The following is a 19,837-nucleotide window of genomic DNA, read 5'->3' as shown; positions in this document are numbered from 1 at the left end:
TTGATCTGTTCAGTAGTAGTCAGGCTACAAAACAGACTTACGATGTTTTTGCTTGCAACTTTTAAGTTACAAACGTAATTGTCAATATAATTACAACATTTAGCAGCCATACATTTATAAATATTACATAAAATGTATCAAATGTTAAAAAGACAATGTTTGTTCATTTTAACCTATGACCTAATATTACCACATAATGCGCTAACTTGAATTATGTAAAAAACCTCCCAACTCCTCTGAATTTGTATTGTTGGAAACAAAATGTCAATAACATAAAATATTAACTGTTGCTGCTGACAATATATCCAGTTAAATCCGTTAACAAAAAACATGGTAAAATATGCTTACAGCGAGATTACTAAATACATGATATTTCAGTATAAGCAGGATGTGCAGAGCTATGCATAGCAGCAATGAAAGTATGTGCAAAACATGCTAGTTAAGAGCTCAAATATAGAGAATTGTTAAAATGCCAAAGTATGATTTAAATATGAACATGTGCTATATTGAATCAAAGCAACATAAACTTCATATTGTTTAAATGTTTAAAAAACTCTTTGAAAACTATTTAATCATACTGGCCCTGAGGTGCAAAAAAAGTGTTTCTTTGTTTTCTGATATTTAAAATTGGATCAAAATAGCATGATTTTTATGCATTAACTGACGAGAAATTATATAGCAGCTTACAACAAATGCCTCCAACACTTCACTTGTCTGTACAGAGTGTAGCAGAGTCAAGGTAAATACATAGATAGAAACTCTAATAGGACCAGATTGAGAAACAACATATCGGCTTTATATTTCTCATCACAGAACCGGACTATCAGAGGAAGGTGTACATGTCCTCAGAATTATTCAGTCCGTTCGGACATTTGCTGTCAAATTCGAGGATTAATTTAGTTTCCAGTCTCCTTAACAACAAATCTCTGTTGCCTCCTCTGCGTTGTTTAGGCACCGAGGCAACCACATAATACTGCAAACAGTTTAAGTTGTTGTCGTGCACCTGTTTGAAGTGACGTGCCACTGTATAAGCGGGGTCACTATGTAAAATTGTACGCAGGTGTTGCAGAATCCTCACGTGCACCTGTAGCCTGGTACTCCCGATGTAATTCACGCCACAGGAGCGCGTGAGGACATATACTGCAACTTCCGTTTTGCAGTTAAAACTTCCAACTATTTTATTTGCCGCAGAGCCAAAGGGTGAGTAGTACTCTTTCTTGTTTACCCCAAATTTACATGCTCTGCAAGCAGAACATTTGTGGAAACCAGGAGTAGGTTTCAACCAGTTCGAATTAGTTCTAACTTCTGGACTAGATTGGTCCAGAATAGAGCCCATGTTTTTGCCTCTGCCAAAAGTTATAGTGGGTGTCGGTGGCAAACTCATCCTCAGAACTGGATCTGTCAACACAATGGCCCAGTTTCTATTTACTATGGACCTATATATACACATATATATATATATTCACTGAAAAAAACATAGGTTTCACACCAGTTATAGTTAGCTGGAAATTTTACTGACATAAAACCATTGAAATTCCCACGTTATAGTTAGTTGGACTCACTTTAACTTGCGCGCCTGCAATGCACTGCTGATGACGTCACATATTACATCACTCATGACATGGTCAGTGACATCACTCATGACATCACTGATGACACCATCCAGTGAATGTGTGTCTTTCTGAAAAATAAATGTGTTTTGTATATGTATATGTAAAGGACGATGGAAGAATAAATGGTTAAATAAGTGTGTAAATGGATGTTTGTTTTTAAAAGAATTGATTGGTTAACTGCCTTATTAAGTGTATCTTAGTGAATACATATATTAGCAAGTAACTTTTAAATATTGAAATGTATGTTTCAGTGTTTCACTTTGTGTATAAGTGGCTGTATGGGTTGGTAACTGACTCACTGTTTGTATGTGTTTTGAAGACAGCATATGTACAGGACTGTATGGATGGATGAGTGTGTATATGTGTATGTTAGTGAGCAAACGACTGTCTCACTATTGTCTTTTTCAGTAACGACATATGTTTTAATCTAGTATATGTGAGTATTGATGTATATAAGTGAGTATATGTGAGAGTGGGAGATTGAAAGAGTTCCTATTTAAATAAGTATGTGTTTATATAAGTGATTGTTTAAAAGAGTAAATATGTGTAAGTATTCTTAGAAGTAAAGTGGTAGTGTGTGTATTGCTGTATATGCAAATAAATGGATGTTCAATAGTTTTTTTGCATGTGTGAATATGTGTGTGAGTAACTTTTGGATGACTGTCGAAGTGTAACAGGATGTATAGGTGTATCACTACATATAATGAGTGAGTATATGTATGAGTGATTATATAGAACTGTTGGTGAATGAGTGGATGTGTATATAGATGGTGGAATTACTGAATTGTTTGTTGTAACTGGTATGGGTATCTCCATTTTTTTGAAAATGTTAAATACTGTTTTTGAATATGTGTTTCAAGGCTTACATTACACTGAAAGGAGGTCTCTCACTCTGTCACAAGGATGGTGTCATCAGTGATGTCATGAGTGATGTCACTGACCATGTCATGAGTGATGTAATATGTGACGTCATCAGCAGTGCATTGCAGGCGCGCAAGTTATAGTGAGTCCAACTAACTATAACGTGGGAATTTCAATGGTTTTATGTCAGTAAAATTTCCAGCTAACTATAACTGGTGTGAAACCTATGGTTTTTTCAGTGAATTTAATAGGTTTTTTAAATGCTAATTCCTAACTATAACTGGTGTGAAACCTATGGTTTTTTCAGTGAATTTCATAGGTTTTTTAAATGCTAATTCCTTTCTATATCGAGTTTCTAACCTATGTTTTTTTTTACAATTTGCTGTTTTGTGTAAGTATTAATTTGTAAGTTTTTTTTTTTTAATATTTTTTTTCCTGGGGCGCTCTGGGTGCGCGCTCCGGTAAGCTCTCCGGTAAGCTCTCCGGAAAGCGCACCCAGAGCGCTACTTTCGTTCGTGGAAAAAAATATGAATGAAAAGTTAATAATAACGCAAAACATTTCATACCATACAAATAAAAGCAGTTTATTTTTTATCAGGAAATGAAAATGATTATGCATTTCCGTAAAACTATGATGACGTCACTTCGGCGCGCAACGTAAGCGCCCCCGGAAGCACCTACGTTCGCGCCGCGTGTGCGCCCCCGGAACGCCTACGTTCGCGACGCGTATGCGCCCCTGAAGCGCCTACGTTCGCGCCGCGTGTGCGCACCCGGAAGCGCTCCGGTGCGCGCAGCGTCAGCGCGTCAAGTCATGTGGCCTTAAAATAACACTTTTCATTGGTTGCTAACAGTTTTTTTTACAAAGAATGAAATCCCCACCCATTTCCTTCACTTCTTCTTTCACTTTTGTGACTGCAAGACCTGCCTTTTTGCTCCTGGATCTTTCTTGGTTTTACCATGGCTGCCAGAGAATCCAGCAGTGATGAAGAACCTGAATTCATCAATGAAGAGCCTACTTAACGAAAGGTGAAGGAACATTTTATTTGGAATTTTTTTAAATACCACCTAACCAAAAAAAGGTGAATGCTCCAAAAGTGGAGTGCAGGATTTGCAAAGAAGTCCTATCACGGGGTAACCCCTTAAAAAAATACTCATTTGGAAACTTCACAATGATCCGGCATGTGGAGAGGAAGCACCCCCAGAATTTTGCCCGGGAAAGTGTCAGGGCTCTGGCACAAGAGGGTCCCAGTGATGGGGCCTCTACATCCACCGGAGGAGCAACTTCTTCTGGGAGGGGGCAATCGCAGGAGCTGGTGCCAAACATTCAACCTGCTTTTAACCATGGTGCCCTCAGATGCAGATACTGCAATCAACTGCTTACCTTTGGAGAGCAAAGTGTACAGCTCATGGTTCGAGCATTAGAAAACCATCGCTGCCCTTTCCACCCCTAATTTTTTTTGTTCTTTTTGCTCCTGTTGAGCAGTTTCCATTCCCTGTTTTTGTTCCTGTTTTGAAAAAAAGAAGAAAACAAAAAGTTCTTTTCAGAACTACCTCCAATTCTCATCAAAGAGCTATATTCTTTAAAAAATGAAAAAGAGTAAGTGAAATGGAGAGCATTGATAATGGAAAGGAAAATGAGTAAGTAAGAACAGAAAGGTATGAGAGGAGAAAGGAAGTGAAGTAGGGGGACTGAAAGAAGTTGAGTGTTGGGAAGGAAAGTAAGGAGAAGAAAAGTGAATATAGGGAACGTTGATATTCAAAGAAAATGTTGAAAAGGAACGGGAGTGGAAGGATAAGAAAAGATACATTGCTGGAGTTGAAGGCTGAAAGCCTCATTTATGAAGCCATGCGTCACCTTAACACCACAAAAGTGACGCATTGCTGGAGTGTGTCACAAAAGTGACCCAACTCCAGTAATGCATCCTTTCACATGGGGAAAGCACCATGTGAAAGGTCTTGCGTCAGTCTTACACCTGCTGTGAGGCAGGCGCAAGATTTTGACGCAACAGCATCCTAAAAGTGACGCAGTCAAATCTCATAGATTTCACTGCGTCGCTATTACGAAGCTTTTTGCGGAGAACGCCCCCTCTGCATACATTATACCTGACACAGGTATAATGTGGCGCAGGGTTTTAAAAAGTGACCCATCTACCTAGATGCGTCACTTTTTAAATATAGTGCAACGAGGCGCATTTTTTTACACCGCTGGTGCGATGCGTCACTATTCTGTGCGCACTCCTTACAACATTCCAGATGTGTCATATTTAATGTATGACGAATCATGTCGCAAGGTGTTACAGATACGTCGGTATTTCTGACGTATCTGTAAACACAAAAGTGACGCATTGCTGGAGTGCGTCACAAAAGTGACGCAACTCCAGTAATGCGTCCTTTCACATGGGGAAAGCACCATGTGAAAGGTCTTGCGTCAGTCTTACACCTGCTGTGAGGCAGGCGCAAGATTTTGACGCAACAGCATCCTAAAAGTGACGCAGTGAAATCTCATAGATTTCACTGCGTCGCTATTACGAAGCTTTTTTTACGGGGGAACGCCCCCTCTGCATACATTATACCTGATGCAGGTATAATGTAGCGCAGGGTTTTAAAAAGTGACCCATCTACCTAGATGCGGCACTTTTTAAATATAGCACAACAAGGCGCATTTTTTAACACCGCTGGTGTGATGCGTCACTTTTCTGTGCGCACTCCTTTCGTCATTCCAGATGTGTCATATTTAATGTATGACGAATCATGTCGCAAGGAGTTACAGATACGTCAGTATTTCTGTCGTATCTGTAAACACAAAATTGACGCATTGCTGGAGTGCGTCACAAAAGTGGCGCAACTCCAGTAAGACGTCCTTTCACATGGGGAAAGCACCATGTGAAAGGACTTGCGTCAGTCTTACACCTGCTGTGAGGCAGGCGCAAGATTTTGACGCAACAGCATCCTAAAAGTGACGCAGTGAAATCTCATAGATTTCACTGCGTCGCTATTACGAAGCTTTTTACGGGGGAACGCCCCCCTCTGCATACATTATACCTGATGCAGGTATAATGTAGCGCAGGGTTTTAAAAAGTGACCCATCTACCTAGATGCGTCACTTTTTAAATATAGCACAACAAGGCGCATTTTTTAACACCGCTGGTGCGATGCGTCACTTTTCTGTGCGCACTCCTTTCGACATTCCAGATGTGTCATATTTAATGTATGACGAATCATGTCGCAAGGAGTTACAGATACGTCAGTATTTTTGACGTATCTGTAAACAAAAAAGTGACGCATTGCTGGAGTGCGTCACAAAAGTGACGCAACTCCAGTAAGACGTCCTTTCACATGGGGAAAGCACCATGTGAAAGGTCTTGCGTCAGTCTTACACCTGCTGTGAGGCAGGCGCAAGATTTTGACGCAACAGCATCCTAAAAGTGACGCAGTGAAATCTCATAGATTTCACTGCGTCGCTATTACGAAGCTTTTTGCGGGGGAACGCCCCCTCTGCATACATTATACCTGACGCAGGTATAATGTGGCGCAGGGTTTTAAAAAGTGACCCAGCTACCTAGATGCGTCACTTTTTAAATATAGTGCAACGAGGCGCATTTTTTTTACACCGCTGGTGCGATGCGTCACTTTTCTGTGCGCACTCCTTACGACATTCCAGATGTGTCATATTTAATGTATGACGAATCATGTCGCAAGGAGTTACAGATACATCAGTATTTCAGACGTATCTGTAAACACAAAAGTGACGCATTGCTGGAATGCGTCACAAAAGTGACGCAACTCCAGTAATGCGTCCTTTCACATGGGGAAAGCACCATGTGAAAGGCCTTGCGTCAGTCTTACACCTGCTGTGAGGCAGGCGCAAGATTTTGACGCAACAGCATCCTAAAAGTGACGCAGTGAAATCTCATAGATTTCACTGCGTCGCTATTACGAAGCTTTTTGCGGGGGAGCGCCCCCTCTGCATACATTATACCTGACGCAGGTATAATGTGACGCAGGGTTTTAAAAAGTGACCCATCTACCTAGATGCGTCACTTTTTAAATATAGTGCAACGAGGCGCATTTTTTACACCGCTGGTGCGTCACAAAAAGTGACGCACAGGCGGCGCAAAACTGTCGCAAGGCCTTCATAAATAAGGCCCTGGATTTTCCCCGTGCTTCGCTCCCCGGTGCGCTTCCCGGTGCGCGTACCGGGCGCTCCCCCCGCGCAAATCGAAAAAAAATATTTTATAAAAATGCCCCGCGGGACCTTATTTTAGCCCCCACATCAAACCTAGGGGGTCTACCCTGCCCCCTTATAGTCATTTCTCCCTTCTTTTGTATGTCACCTCTTGTGTCTCGATCCTACTGAGACACAAGATGGCGGCCGCTCCGGACTGTTTCGAATGTTTACAGACACCCGTGAGCCAATCAGCTTTCTGCGCGCAAGTCGCGTGTCGCGCCTGGTGCGCTCCCCGGTGCGCGCACCGGAGCGCGCCTATAGATATATATATTTTTTTAACCTAAATTACTCAAAATCCACTGGAGCACATATCTTGAGACAGAGCAAAGGCACATCGGGCTACCAGTCCATACAATTTTGCCAAGTTTGGTGGAAATCCATTCAGCCGTTCGGGCTAAAAGTGAAATCGTCCGCCCTATGGAAATTAACATGGGGAAAACGCGTTTTGGGACCCCCCTATTATCTCGGCTCCCGCTTGACGAATCCCCCCCAAACTTTCAGTCAGATTCGTCAACCCGCGCCAAAGTTATTCCAAATAGAATTTTGAGATTGAACATTGAAAAAAATCCTAACTATAACTACCTACTGGCGACCGCCAGTAGGTAATATATATATATATATATATATATATATATATATATATATATATTCACTGAAAAAAACATAGGTTTCAGGGACGTTGTAGTTAGTTGGACATTTCACTTGTACAAAACCATAGAAATTCCCCCATTATAGTTAGTTCAGCTAAATATAACTCGCGCCCCCCGCAATGCACTGCTGATGACGTCACATATTACATCATTCATGACATGGTCAGTGACATCACTGATGGCATCTCAAATGACATGACTGGGATTTGGTGGAGTGATTTGATAAGTACATGATGCTGGATGGGTGATTGGAGGAGTGAATGGGTAGTGACAGAGGGATTTCTGGAGTGCATGAGTACAACCTGAGTAATTGAAAGAGCAAATCAGTACTGTGTAGGTGGTTTGTTGTCTGCATTGATAGTGCACAGGGGATTGTAGCAGTGCATGAGTTAGTGCATGGGTCATTGCATGAGTGCATAGATGATTTGAGTGCTGCAAGGAGAGTGCATGGTGAATTTATAAGTGCTTGGGTTTTGGAGGAGTGATTGCATAAGTACACACATGTCACACCAGACCCCGCCCCCTCCCTTCACCACTGTTGTTACTGCAATGTCTTGTGTTGAAAAAAGGAGATCTGTAGAGCATGATTATAATTAACACAATTTGTGTATTGAAAAGCCCACAATTACCCAATGGGGCATCTTGGCACTGAATACTAGAAGTTATTACTACCCAGCTTAACTGTACTCATTTTATTGACCTTGGAAGGATGAAAGGCTGATTGGACCCGTTGGGATTTGAACATAAGGCCATGGGGTCAAAGGCAGGTTCCTGAAGTGGATGCATTAGTCTGCTGAGACACCACATCCGGCTTGATTTATTGAAGTGAGCATGACTTAAATGTGTTCAGAAAACACACAGAGTGATATTGCTCAATGGAAAGTACAACATGCAGGTTTTGAGTCATTATTTAAAACAAGAGGATTAAAAATGGAAAACGTAATAATTGATTGCATTAATGCCATTACACTTAAAGCAGCAACAACTCACTATATGGTAGACGGCGGCAGATTGTGGTTGTCAATAGCGTGGGAAATTTGAAATACCAACCTCACCTATATTCTGACAATCATTGTTTTTCTCATGTGCCAGGAGACACATTCCTTACTGCCAGAGCAGCTGTGCAAAGGAACACAACTCTATCTTACAAGGTAAGTGTAACAGTTACTACTGTATCTCAATTACAGGAAGCATTCCTCCCCCACACCCTTTACTCATCCAGAGAAGGCACAAATCATTCCACCGGGGAGACAAGTAACTGCTGCACCGCTGGCTCTAGCCTGAGGGGTGGAATGATACGGTTACAGCGTTCGTAGTACATCTGTAGCCAGTTATTTGTACTGGGCTCGCAGGCAGGGTGTGTGGGGCCTATATTATCATGCATTTACAACCAGCAGCAGTTACAGGACAAACCCATCAAGCAGCAATAAAATAAGCTAAGCACTCTTCATGTTTCTATAGGAAAAAAGACAAGTGCTACTAACCGCTCAATATTTCTGTGTTCAGTCTTGCATTATGAGAGAGGCCTTTTAAGCACAGCCAGGTAAACAGTAACAAATCTTTGGGCTACACAAATAATGCATATTTTCTGCTACTGATCAGGTACCACCCTCACTTCACTTATTACCTTATAATAGTTTATAAAATAGGCTTGCTGGACCCAGAAGATTCCCACAACACTTTACAAGAGAGCCTCAAGGGAGACACAGTGTTTTACAACAGTTGCATCATGAGGTTAGGGAAATATACACAGCATATGCAGATGGTATAGAATATACACAGTTGTACGGCATGTAAGAGTCATAGGAGTAGAGCGGGGGCGTGGCCAGCCAGCCAACATGGTGGACGTGATCGTCTAGAGCACCGTTCCTCGACCCCCTAATTATCCTGTAATTTCCCCTATGGAGGTGCTGATCCGTGCCCGAGCTGACAGGAGCAGGTGCAGGGGTGCGGCGGGGAGCCCATGGAGCCTAACTGAGCCTAGATTGTGGCTGTGGTGGCGGAGACTGAAGGCAGACGGTCGCAACGAGGCTTACAGCGGAGAAGCGCGAAAAGTGTCTCGGGCCTGGCAACCGTTGGTGAGGCCGGGGCACTATTGAGTGAGCCGGGCGTTGATCGGAGCCTGGGCGCCTCGTGAACTTTGCTGAGCTGTGCCCCCCCGGAGAATCTGGGACCCAGTACTGGCCAGCGGAGAGAGCAGAGGGGCAGTCGGCCGCGGCACCTCCTGAGACGGATGGCTGGAGTGTGTGGCGCCACGGGAGGGGGACGCGGTGACTCCTGCGGCCCGAGAAAGCCGGGGCCTAACATCCCCCTCTGAGGCCTGTGCCTTGCGAGGAGCCGCGGACTTGCCTGGCCGCGACATGGCTGGGGACTGCAGAAGCGGCTCGTCTGTCACTGCCGGGGTTGCGACTGGATAAGACCCCCCACATGGTGAGTATTAGGACCAGGGGCGGACGAGGGAGCCCCGCGGAGGTGCCGCAGCGCTGTGGAGGGTATTGCCCGCGGAGCTGGGCCAGCGAAGGTGAAGTATGGAGGCCCCGGCTAGTGGGCTGGACACTGGGGGCTCAAATCTGCTGTGTTCACTAAGTTAGACAGTGCAGGGGACTGGTGGCCCGCGGCATCTGAGCCGGCGGTGTGAAAGAAGCCCTGGACTTGGCCTCGTACTGGCTGGGGCACCCTACGTGCTGGACCGACGCTGGGGGCCACCCTAGGGGAAACCGTGGGGAGACTCTGAGTGGCTGGGACAGTTTAGGGTGTTTGCCTCCCAGATCTGACTGCGACATGGTGACATCTGGGCTAGCACGGCAGAGAGATACAGCGCTGTGTGGGATCTGGTGACAGAGGAGCCAGCCTGCTGTTGGTGGTGCCTGTGGCCGGGCCGAGCAGACACAACTCACTAGCCCTAAATATAGGCCATCTGGAACGGATTTCATACTTGCGCCTGGTATACTAGGACCTGGACACCATCTTGGCATTGGAGAAGAGCTGGTGCAGCTGGCTACGGAGGGGGTATTGGCAACGTGACCTCTGGAGTAGGAGTAGGTGCAATCTTTGTGACTAGCGTGGTGCAGCTGTACTACCGTCTGAGACACCCCCATGATCGACGTTGGCAATTAAGTGCTGCGGTTCTAGTGGTGTAGGCGCCCAGTGCGGATTGGCAGCTCCTTCCGTTGCAGCCGGCGACACTAGACAGGTGAAGCGGTCCCTCCCCTGTATCTAGAGTGGGGACCTGGTGCTGGACGACTGGTGGCTGTCAGCAGGTGGATGCCTTCCGTGCAGCAGCTAGCGATCGGCAGACTTCAGGGCAAATCCCAGCAGAAGCAGCAGGTGGCAGAGGAGCTAGGCCATTCGCACGGACAACGGAGTTACGGCGTGGGACCGACAGCGATCCTTGCGGTAAGATGGACTCTGTGCTGGCGGCGGTGGAGCGCATCGGCACTACACTGGAACAAACTAAGATGTCTCTGGAGGCAAGGATTGATAAGGTCACGTCTGACTTTACTCTTCTTCACGCAGATCACCACAAACTGTCGGTGTTGGTCGCTGCGCAGCGTCAGTAGCTTCAAAAGCTGCAACCCATGGTGCAGAGTCATGCTTTAGCGCTCCAAGATGTCATAGACAGGGTTCATGTGCTGAAGGATCGCATTGAGGATGCAGAAGGGCGCTCCCGGCGCAACAACGTTTGGGTGGTTGGGCTTCAGGAGGGAGAGGAAAGGAAAGACCCGGAGCGATACACCTAGAACTGGCTGCAGGAACTCCTACCTCCTGGGTCGCTGTCCCCGCACTTTGTGGTGGAACGGGCGCACAGGGTGCCGGCGCAGAAGCCCAGACCCGGAGCCAGGCCTCGTCCCTTTCTCGTCAAACTACTCAACTATAGTGACCGGGATGTGGTGCTCCCCGAAACCAGGAAGCTGGATGATCTGGCAGTAGGGAACAACCGCGTGATGTTTTTTCCAGACTATACGGCCACAGTACAGAGAAGGAAGAGCACGTACATGGCTGTGAAAAAGCAACTGAGGGATCTCAGACTGCCGTATTCCCTGTTGTTCCCCTCTCGTCTCCGAGTGATCACGAAGGAGGGTGCCCGCTTCTTTGATGCCCCGTCGGATGTCTGGGACTGGCTGGAGGAGACGGGACAGTGGAATGGTGCACAGCCTGCGGGCCCGGAGGAGGGTGCGTGGCAGGTGCAGCGATCACGACGGCGCAGAAGAAGAGGGGCTCACCAGGGGGCAGGCCCTGGCCCTGCCGCACCCAGCCCAGAAAAAATGCGCATTGAAAGGCAGGAAGCCCTTGAAGCAGTTGCGACCCTGGGGGCAGCGAATGGTGTTACCCGAGTGGGCCCCCCGCCACAAGGTGAACGGGACATGAGAGGCTCGTCATCCCCGCCACAGTACTTTCTGAATACATGTGTATGCCAGTGGTGACCCCCCAAACAGCTGACCTGCTTATGTGATTGAGCGGGAGACTGTGGTGATCGTGCAGGGGTCCCTGCCTTGGAATATGCTGTTACTTACAATATCCTTTTTAGTAACATTGCTGTGCGCGCTGCTGTATCATGCTTGGTTTCGCCCAGACTGATTGCGCTACCATGGACAGTTGCACGGTGGGCTGAATGTAGATGCCAGAACACGTGTTACCAATGGGTCATTGGTGACATCCCTGAGGCACTCTATTTAGTATATTGTTCAAAAATTCTTCAAGCAAGTAATTGCTGTTAATCCATTTGTCTGTTTAATTTACTTTCCATAGTTGATATTGATTTCATATCCATACTGGAAAAGATTTTCAAACATTTTCAAATTTCACAAATGCAATATATAAGATCCGCTCCAATGCATTTCGGGCCACCGCCCTTCATCGGGGAGCATCTACAATGAAAACGATATATTGATGTAATTCTCATTCCTAATACAAATGAAATCGCTAATTGTGTGACTGTTAAAGTTGTTTTAAATAAAAAAGCGTTTTACCCTTGTTATCACCAATAGTGTTTGTTTGGCTATGGGCGTGTGATCTAAAAAAGAAGAAGAATCGGTTCGATGCAAACAGCGTGTAAGTGCTTTAAATGGAAACGGCGTGTGGGTGCTTTAATTGAAGTTCTGTGTGGGGCATGCAAGGTTAAAAATGATTGAAAGCATGGAGTATCAAGTGAGTTCAGGTTTTTAAAGTGACGATATCGTGCAAGGTTAGCGGAAATATCTGCACGCGTACAGCGGTGCTACAAATTCAGTGTTACTTACTTGTGGTAAAGCTTTCAATCGTTCCGGACGCCGGGGACGGCTTGGTAAACCGGATGGTGTTTGGCGTGTAGAAATAGACGCCGGACTGGGTGCATGTTGTGACCTAGACCTAAACAACGGACTAGGTGTGGGATAGTGGAGCTAGGTAAAAGACTACGGATCTAGTCCGAGTAAATGAAGGGTGTCTGAACGTTATCGAAATAGAATGGTGATGTGATGTTATGAGAACATAAGGAATGAATAAATAAACTTAACGAATGAATTAATAAATGACAGTGTCAAAGGATGCACATAAATAATGTAAAACAGGAATACTTTGAATAGGAATAAGGTCTAGTGGACATTCACTGGCTGGGATCGGGAAAGAACTCAGTGGCATATTAATGCCATTGTAATTGTCTTATAGGTAACATGCAAACTCCACACGTTCATTTAAGCCCGCGGGCTTAATCGAATTCAGTTTATAGATCCAGTAGTTTTCACGTTGTAGCAACATCCTATTGTTATCTCTGCCTTCTTTTTTTTGGATGATTTCCAAGGCCATAAATCTCAGTTGAGATATATTATGGTTCTTCTCCAAAAAGTGTGCTGCAACAGATGACTTTAAGTTATTTGTTCGAATATTGGATTTGTGTTCATTTACCCTAGTCTTCAGTTTACGTTCAGTTTTGCCGACGTAAACTTTGCCACAAGGACATTTGAGGAGGTATATGAAGTTATTGGAGTCACAAGTTGCGGTCACTTTTAATCTGATGTTGTATCCTCTCATGGGATGAGTTATGATGTTTCCCGGAATGACATTATGACAATTGTTGCAATTGTTGCATGGTTTGGTTCCTTTTGCTGTTGATGTGGGTTCTGTAGATTGTTTCAGGATCTCTCCCAAATTTTTACTCCTAGTATGAGCAAAAATTGGTCTTTCTTTAAACATGTCTTTAAAGTCTGGTTCTAATACTAACATTGGCCAATGTTTAAGTATTATGTTTTTGTACTGGGTGCTTGCATTAGAATATTTTGACACTATGACCGTCCGGTCACTGTCCTGTTTCTTTGTGGTTTGATTGAGTAGATTTCGTCGGTCCAGTTTATCTACTTCTTTTGTGGCTTGTGTTAGTAGTTCCTCTGGGTATTTTCTGTCTCTGAAACGCTCTCTCATTTCTTCCATTCTTATTTTTGTCAATGAATGTAGATGCACCATTAGGCACGTGGCTGGCGGGTGCTATGCGTTTACTGCACTGGCAGGCTCCCCTGCTGGTGTCCTGCACCGGCCCGGTGCGCCTATACCTGCCCAGATTTCCCAAGCACCTCTTGAGCAGTCAGGGGGTCCGAGATAGGGGCGCCAGATGATACGGTTGTTGGCAACACACTCACCCAGACGGCCATTGCGCTGGACTACCCCATTCTTGCTTGTTGGACATCTGGCTAAGGTTTGGACGTGTGCCCCTTGGGGACTCGCCCTTTTTGTTACACTGGTTATGATTGTTCACATGTTCCAGTTGCGGCACACTGACATCCCTTCCCCTCATGGTGTTCATATGCCCCCCTGAGGTGTTCACGTTGCACTGCGTGGGTACGAGGGAGGAATGGACCTCGGCAGCGGCGGCGTTATGCCCCCTGCCTCTCGAGGTCCATTCCTCTAATCCTCCCACAGCGGCTCGAGCACATCAGTTGCATCACGCCTGCCAGCCGCCGTCGGGAGTGGATCTTTAGTTCCTCACATCTTTCTTTTGATACTTTTCTGGGCCTTTAATCCCTACACCCCTCCAGAATTAAATTCCTGTGTTTTTGACAACCTTTATGTGTTTTTGAAGGTGTTTTCACTTACTCTTGCCTTCATTATTAATTTAAATAAAATTAATTATTTATTTAATATTCAATCCATCATTTAGGGTTACATAAAAAATAACTACATATAAAAATATTTTTTAAAAATGTATATATATATATATATATATATATATATATATATATATATATATACATATTATATATTTATATATATAAATTTAATCAAGTCTCATTTAATTATATAAAAAAAGGGGGAGCTTTTAAGGTTTTTTCCTTATATGTTAATACTTCAATCTTTTATTCTTTTACTTACCTATTATGTCTGATATGGAATCAGACGATGCTGTTGCCAGCTCCCCTAGCCACACCAACAAGTCTTTCAAACTATTCTTACAAAGAGAGATGAGGTCCTGCATGATGGACACGTGGAAGGAGGTCATGTCGCATAAAAGATCCTTACAAGACGACGACACTCCTCATGATCCTGATGCCGTATGCTCAAAATCTTCTAAAAAACTCAAACACTGTGAAAGCACTAGTGGAGGTTGTGGTACCTCTCTTGACCTGGGAGGTCCTAGCTCCTCGCGCTCAATGGGAGGCCCTCATGCCTCAAAAGGTACTGGTATCCCTTGCGGCATAACTAGGTTGGGTGTCTCAAGCGGCACAGTTTTGGCGGGTGTCCCTAGTGACACAATTGTTAATAGTGCATGTGTTGACGCAGACTCTGATTGAGATCAAGACAAAGTCTTCAAAGACCCTTATGATGAGTAGGTTCTTGACCTGGATGACCAGGATCTGAATGACTTGGATTTCAATATCCATTCTGAGGTTGACTCTTCTCCCTCTACTAAGGACGCCATTCTTGACCCTTTGGTGGCGAAATGTTTTCACCTAATAGTATTTCCCACCCTAATAGTTCTAAATGGTTTCCACATAATCATGTAGCCAAATTTATTACCAGATGGCTGAGGAATTTATTAAAGACACAGAGGCTAACATTATCCCACCCGTCCCTCCCTTGGACGGAGTATCTATTCGTATGCCTTTTTTGACTATTTACACTTCATATGTTGTTGTTATTTGGTCATGTTCTTGTTTACAATTTTGCTTTTTTCTTTGCAAGGTTCTTTCAACCTTTTAATTTGTTCAATTTATTTTCAGATAATTCCACCTAACGGATCTTCATGGATTTACCTTCACTTCATTCCTTGGATTTCACCTTCTTCATCGCGTGGTGTTCCAAGTTGCACCTTGATTTTGCTGACTTTCTCCTTGCTTCATTGCATTTAAAAGAGGCAGCTCTGCTCTTGCTCATGCCTTATATTGTTGCTGTGTTGTCACCACATTCTAGTTCTAATCTTTATGATGTAAGCGGCTGTTTGTGAGTTGCATTAAAGGATTAATGCATAATGTTAGCCTCCGTGTCTTTAATTAAATCCAGATTCTCTGGTCATGTTAATAGGAGAATCGCAATTCAGTGACGAAACCCGACACACTTTGACACCAATGCACCCGCTTCCTGTGGGTGAGGTATTGCGAGTACTCCGGTGCTCCTATGGGTATTGACTATCCTAGTGTCCTAGTTTCCATTAGCTTTCTCCTAGTCCACCCGGAAGTGCCCTAAAAGAACTAGTTTCCAATTCTTTCGTTCCCATTATAACTCTATGGTAATTTGCGTGTGTGTCAAGACACTGCACATGCCTCCCGTGGGCCTCCTGCTTCCTATCCTTTGGTAGTACAGCGTAGCCCCAGCGATTCCCTAGGCCCTAGGCCTATCCTTTGTTTGTGACGTGGTTCTTATACCACTATTTTAGTATATGGTTTGAAGTGCCCCTAGGGCTCTACTGTATATTGTGCAACTTATTGTATGATAATTGAGAATCTTGTTATGTGCTTGTGCCTCTGACCTCATACAGAGTTCAGAGGGGTTGTGTTAGAAATAAATACATATATATTTTATATATAACCTGTGTGGTGTCCTTTCATTTGGTATTAAAGGGGATACATATGGTAAAACAGCTGGCTTCCCATGCCCTCTTGAGTTTAGACTAAGACTGCTTTGTCCATGCTACCACTAGGATAGCTGGTCTATAAGGTTGACTTTACAACCATCACCATAAGGGCTGTTTGGACTGATACAGGGTGCCCACTAGAATAGTGAGCATCACATATCAGGCCAACTTCTCACACCAGGCACAATATGTAGGCGAGCACAGCTGTTTGCATCACATTTACATTGCGCGAGCACCTGCACTCATCAATAGTACATCTTGGCCGTGAAATGCACACTCCATTTGTACAACACTGGTGTCAAATCCTTTTGCAAACATGCGCTGAAACTCATGCATGAACCATATGTACACTAACGTCTGGCTCTTTTTTCATGTCTTACTACGCCTACGTTTTGAATCGCTCTTACTTACTGCGCCAAACCTCTGGAAAAACTCATCCATCCTGTCCTTAAAAGCATCGATAGAGGCAGAAACTGTTAATTACATTTGAATCCCTGTGAAAATTAACTTGAAAAGCGTTTACGACCCCATGCAGACTACGTTCCCGCGCACCTCACCTTTCAGGTGTTTTCCGAGGAGGGAAAGATTCTTCCGAGAGCTGCGGCCATCCACAGGCGTTACAGCGACGAGAAGACCGAGCAGTGCAAAGCGCTTTCCCAGTCAGGATAGTTTGTAAAGGGCTCTGTATTTTCAAGAACGCCAGCTCAGACAATAAATACATGCTTTGCTGATTATTCTCTGTCTAATTCTTCTGAGGGAAGGATTCCACCAGTGGTAAAGCTCGCGTTCCGATAAAAATCTATTTTAATCTCAATTCTGGAAGCCTCTAATTTCATTTCAGAAGTCCAAAATGCTCTTGTCCATAGCTGCCAAGGTTTCAGATTGCTATGTTTGACATTTTCATAATTTCAGTGTAATTATGAGTGACATTTGAACAACTATCAGTGAAATTTTCTCACGAGCAAAATCAAGCAATGAATAAGGGGAAACATAAATACCAGAAATTAAACCCATATAGCAACGGGAAACTGTAAGAAGATCTTAAAAGTGCTATAGAGAACCAGAAAGAGAAGGGCACTTAGGAAGTAAAGTGACGGCAGGGGGCATGCTGAGTGGGAAAGAGTGAGCAGCATGGACAATGCATATTACCTAGAGTGCCTACTTGTAAGCACTACCATCAGACACAAAAGAAATACCAGAGAGCAGAGATATAGCAATTGTTACAGTGCTGTGATCAGTCTGAGCTAGCAGAACCCCTGAGCTCCCTTCAGAACATCTATGGCATGGAGAGGGACCCACAGAGTGTGGCTGTGGTGGGGAAGCTTGGATTCTTGTAACCCCTGATAGCATGGGTTAGGAGAAAATGAGAAACAGATGGCTGGCATGTCTGACAGGCAAACTACAGAGTTTTGTTGCCGTTTCCAGTGACATGTTAGATGGTGTTAGATCCTTCACAAGTTGATATTTTTTACTTTATTAAAGAGGCATTTTTGGTTGCAAAATACCAATATTCCCATTTCTAAATAGTACATTCGGCTAGTAGAAATAAAATGCAAAATACTATAGGTGGGCAGGATCCAGTTTTCCTTGTGGTGAAAGGGACATGCCCAGTGCAAAGCCCAGATCACCCATGATGCAAGTTAGAGGCAGTACACAGCACATACCGGGGCTTTTAATTTGGGCAAAACAAGAGTTAGACTATTTAAATAATTTACAAAAAGAGGGAAACAATATGCTGTACTTCAGATCATAAACAGCTTTCCAAATTCCAAAATGTAGTATTGCAATGGGCAGGGCTTGAACATAATGCTTTCAGAACAGAGTAATGATGCATGTCATTTTTGACCTGTGATCAGCTTAACTTTCTTGTCTGATTATACATTTCTCTGTGGAAATGCGCACGTCCCACTGTCCATTGTGTAAATAACCAAGGTTTGGGTGTAAAATGATACAATAAAGAGGTGTGATCCAGTAGAGCAGGCACAGCTTGTAGTGAGAAGATGACGTAATCTTTGAGAGATGAAGCTTGAAATTAAGCTCATCGTTCAAATAAAATCAGAAAGAATGAAGAGTTGAGACCAGAGATAAAAAATATCTAAGGAAAAAAAGCTACCAATAATCAGTAGGAGTGGGCGGAATTTGTGAAATTCGCTTTCGCATACTATTGCAAAAATGTAAAAAATGGCTGCGCTCATGCGGAAATATCGCTAAGACGCGGACGTTTTTTCCCCGCCCGTTCGCAATATTTTCTGCGTGATTGCGGCTCGCCAACTAACCCATGCGGTCGCTCACGGGCGCGGCGATCTTGTTTTCACTTGTCCCGTTCGTGATGCTTACTTCCTGTTCCGGGACGCGCAATGCATGCTCGCTTTAACTTGCTCGCGCCACTTTTTGCATGCTCAGGGAGAAAATATTGCGCAAACTTACGCACGTGGTCGCAATGGGTGCGGCCATCTTGTTTTTCACTCTATTGCATGGTTCTGGGGCCTAATTTTGAATCCTCCCTGTATCTTTGCAATACTTTGTTTCCAGCCACTTTTTTTGGATTTTTTTATTATTATCTCTCTAACTATTTTCCTGCTTCTATATTTTTGATTTTTGCCTACTTTTTTTTTAGTTTTTAGCTACTTTTTCACTCTTTTTCTATTCCCGGCTATTTCCTTCACTTACTTTATAAATGTTATTACCTTTTCTTTCCCGCCCCGTCTCTCTCTCCCCAGAACCATGCCAAAGAGTAGGGCTCACCGCAGCCAGAACCGCAACCGCCTCCCTTGCGGAATGCGGCGCCCACAAGGGGTGCAGGCACGGGCCTTATTTGTGGTGGTGGAGTTGGCTGCACTTATCTTCTTTGTGCAGCGCCACCTCCCCTCTACCCTCACAGCAGGTGGCAGGCCTGGGCCCGGGCTCCGGGAGCATCGACAGCGCTGTGAGAAGGTGCGCCAGGCAGTGTTCCGCTGCTCTGGAGTCCGGCGCACCCAGGAGCAGTTGACGCACCGGTGGTCCGACATCCTGGACCGTGAGCAGGACCTGCTGGACCTGCTAGCAGTGGAGGTCCCGGGTCTTGGTGAGTAACTATTTAATTATTACTACTTTGTGTCTGTTCTTCTGCTCTGTGTTACGTATTGCGAATATATTTTTTTCTTCCAACCAGCTAGAATGTTGCTGCTTACATTCCAGGTTAGTTAGGTTTACCAGTCTTCTGTGATTGTTATAACACAAGTGCTCCTCTGCGCTACTACTAATCTTACTTGTTTACGTTTGTGCTTGCTTAGCGTGAATATGTAAGAGTTTATTTTAGAGAAATTAAGTTACGTAATGCTATAGTGACTCTAGTCCTTACTTTGTCCTGTCACTAAGATATAGGGGCGGATTGATACTTAGGTTTAGTTACGTTGTATGAATTTGTAATTTTTTTAGTGGTATGCGTGATGTCCCCTCAGTTATG

Source organism: Lissotriton vulgaris, chromosome 2_1 (genome assembly GCF_964263255.1).
Source record: "Lissotriton vulgaris chromosome 2_1, aLisVul1.2, whole genome shotgun sequence".
Lineage (NCBI taxonomy): Eukaryota > Metazoa > Chordata > Amphibia > Caudata > Salamandridae > Lissotriton > Lissotriton vulgaris.
The sequence above is the reverse complement of the archived record's forward strand: the minus strand, read 5'-3'. Positions refer to the sequence as shown.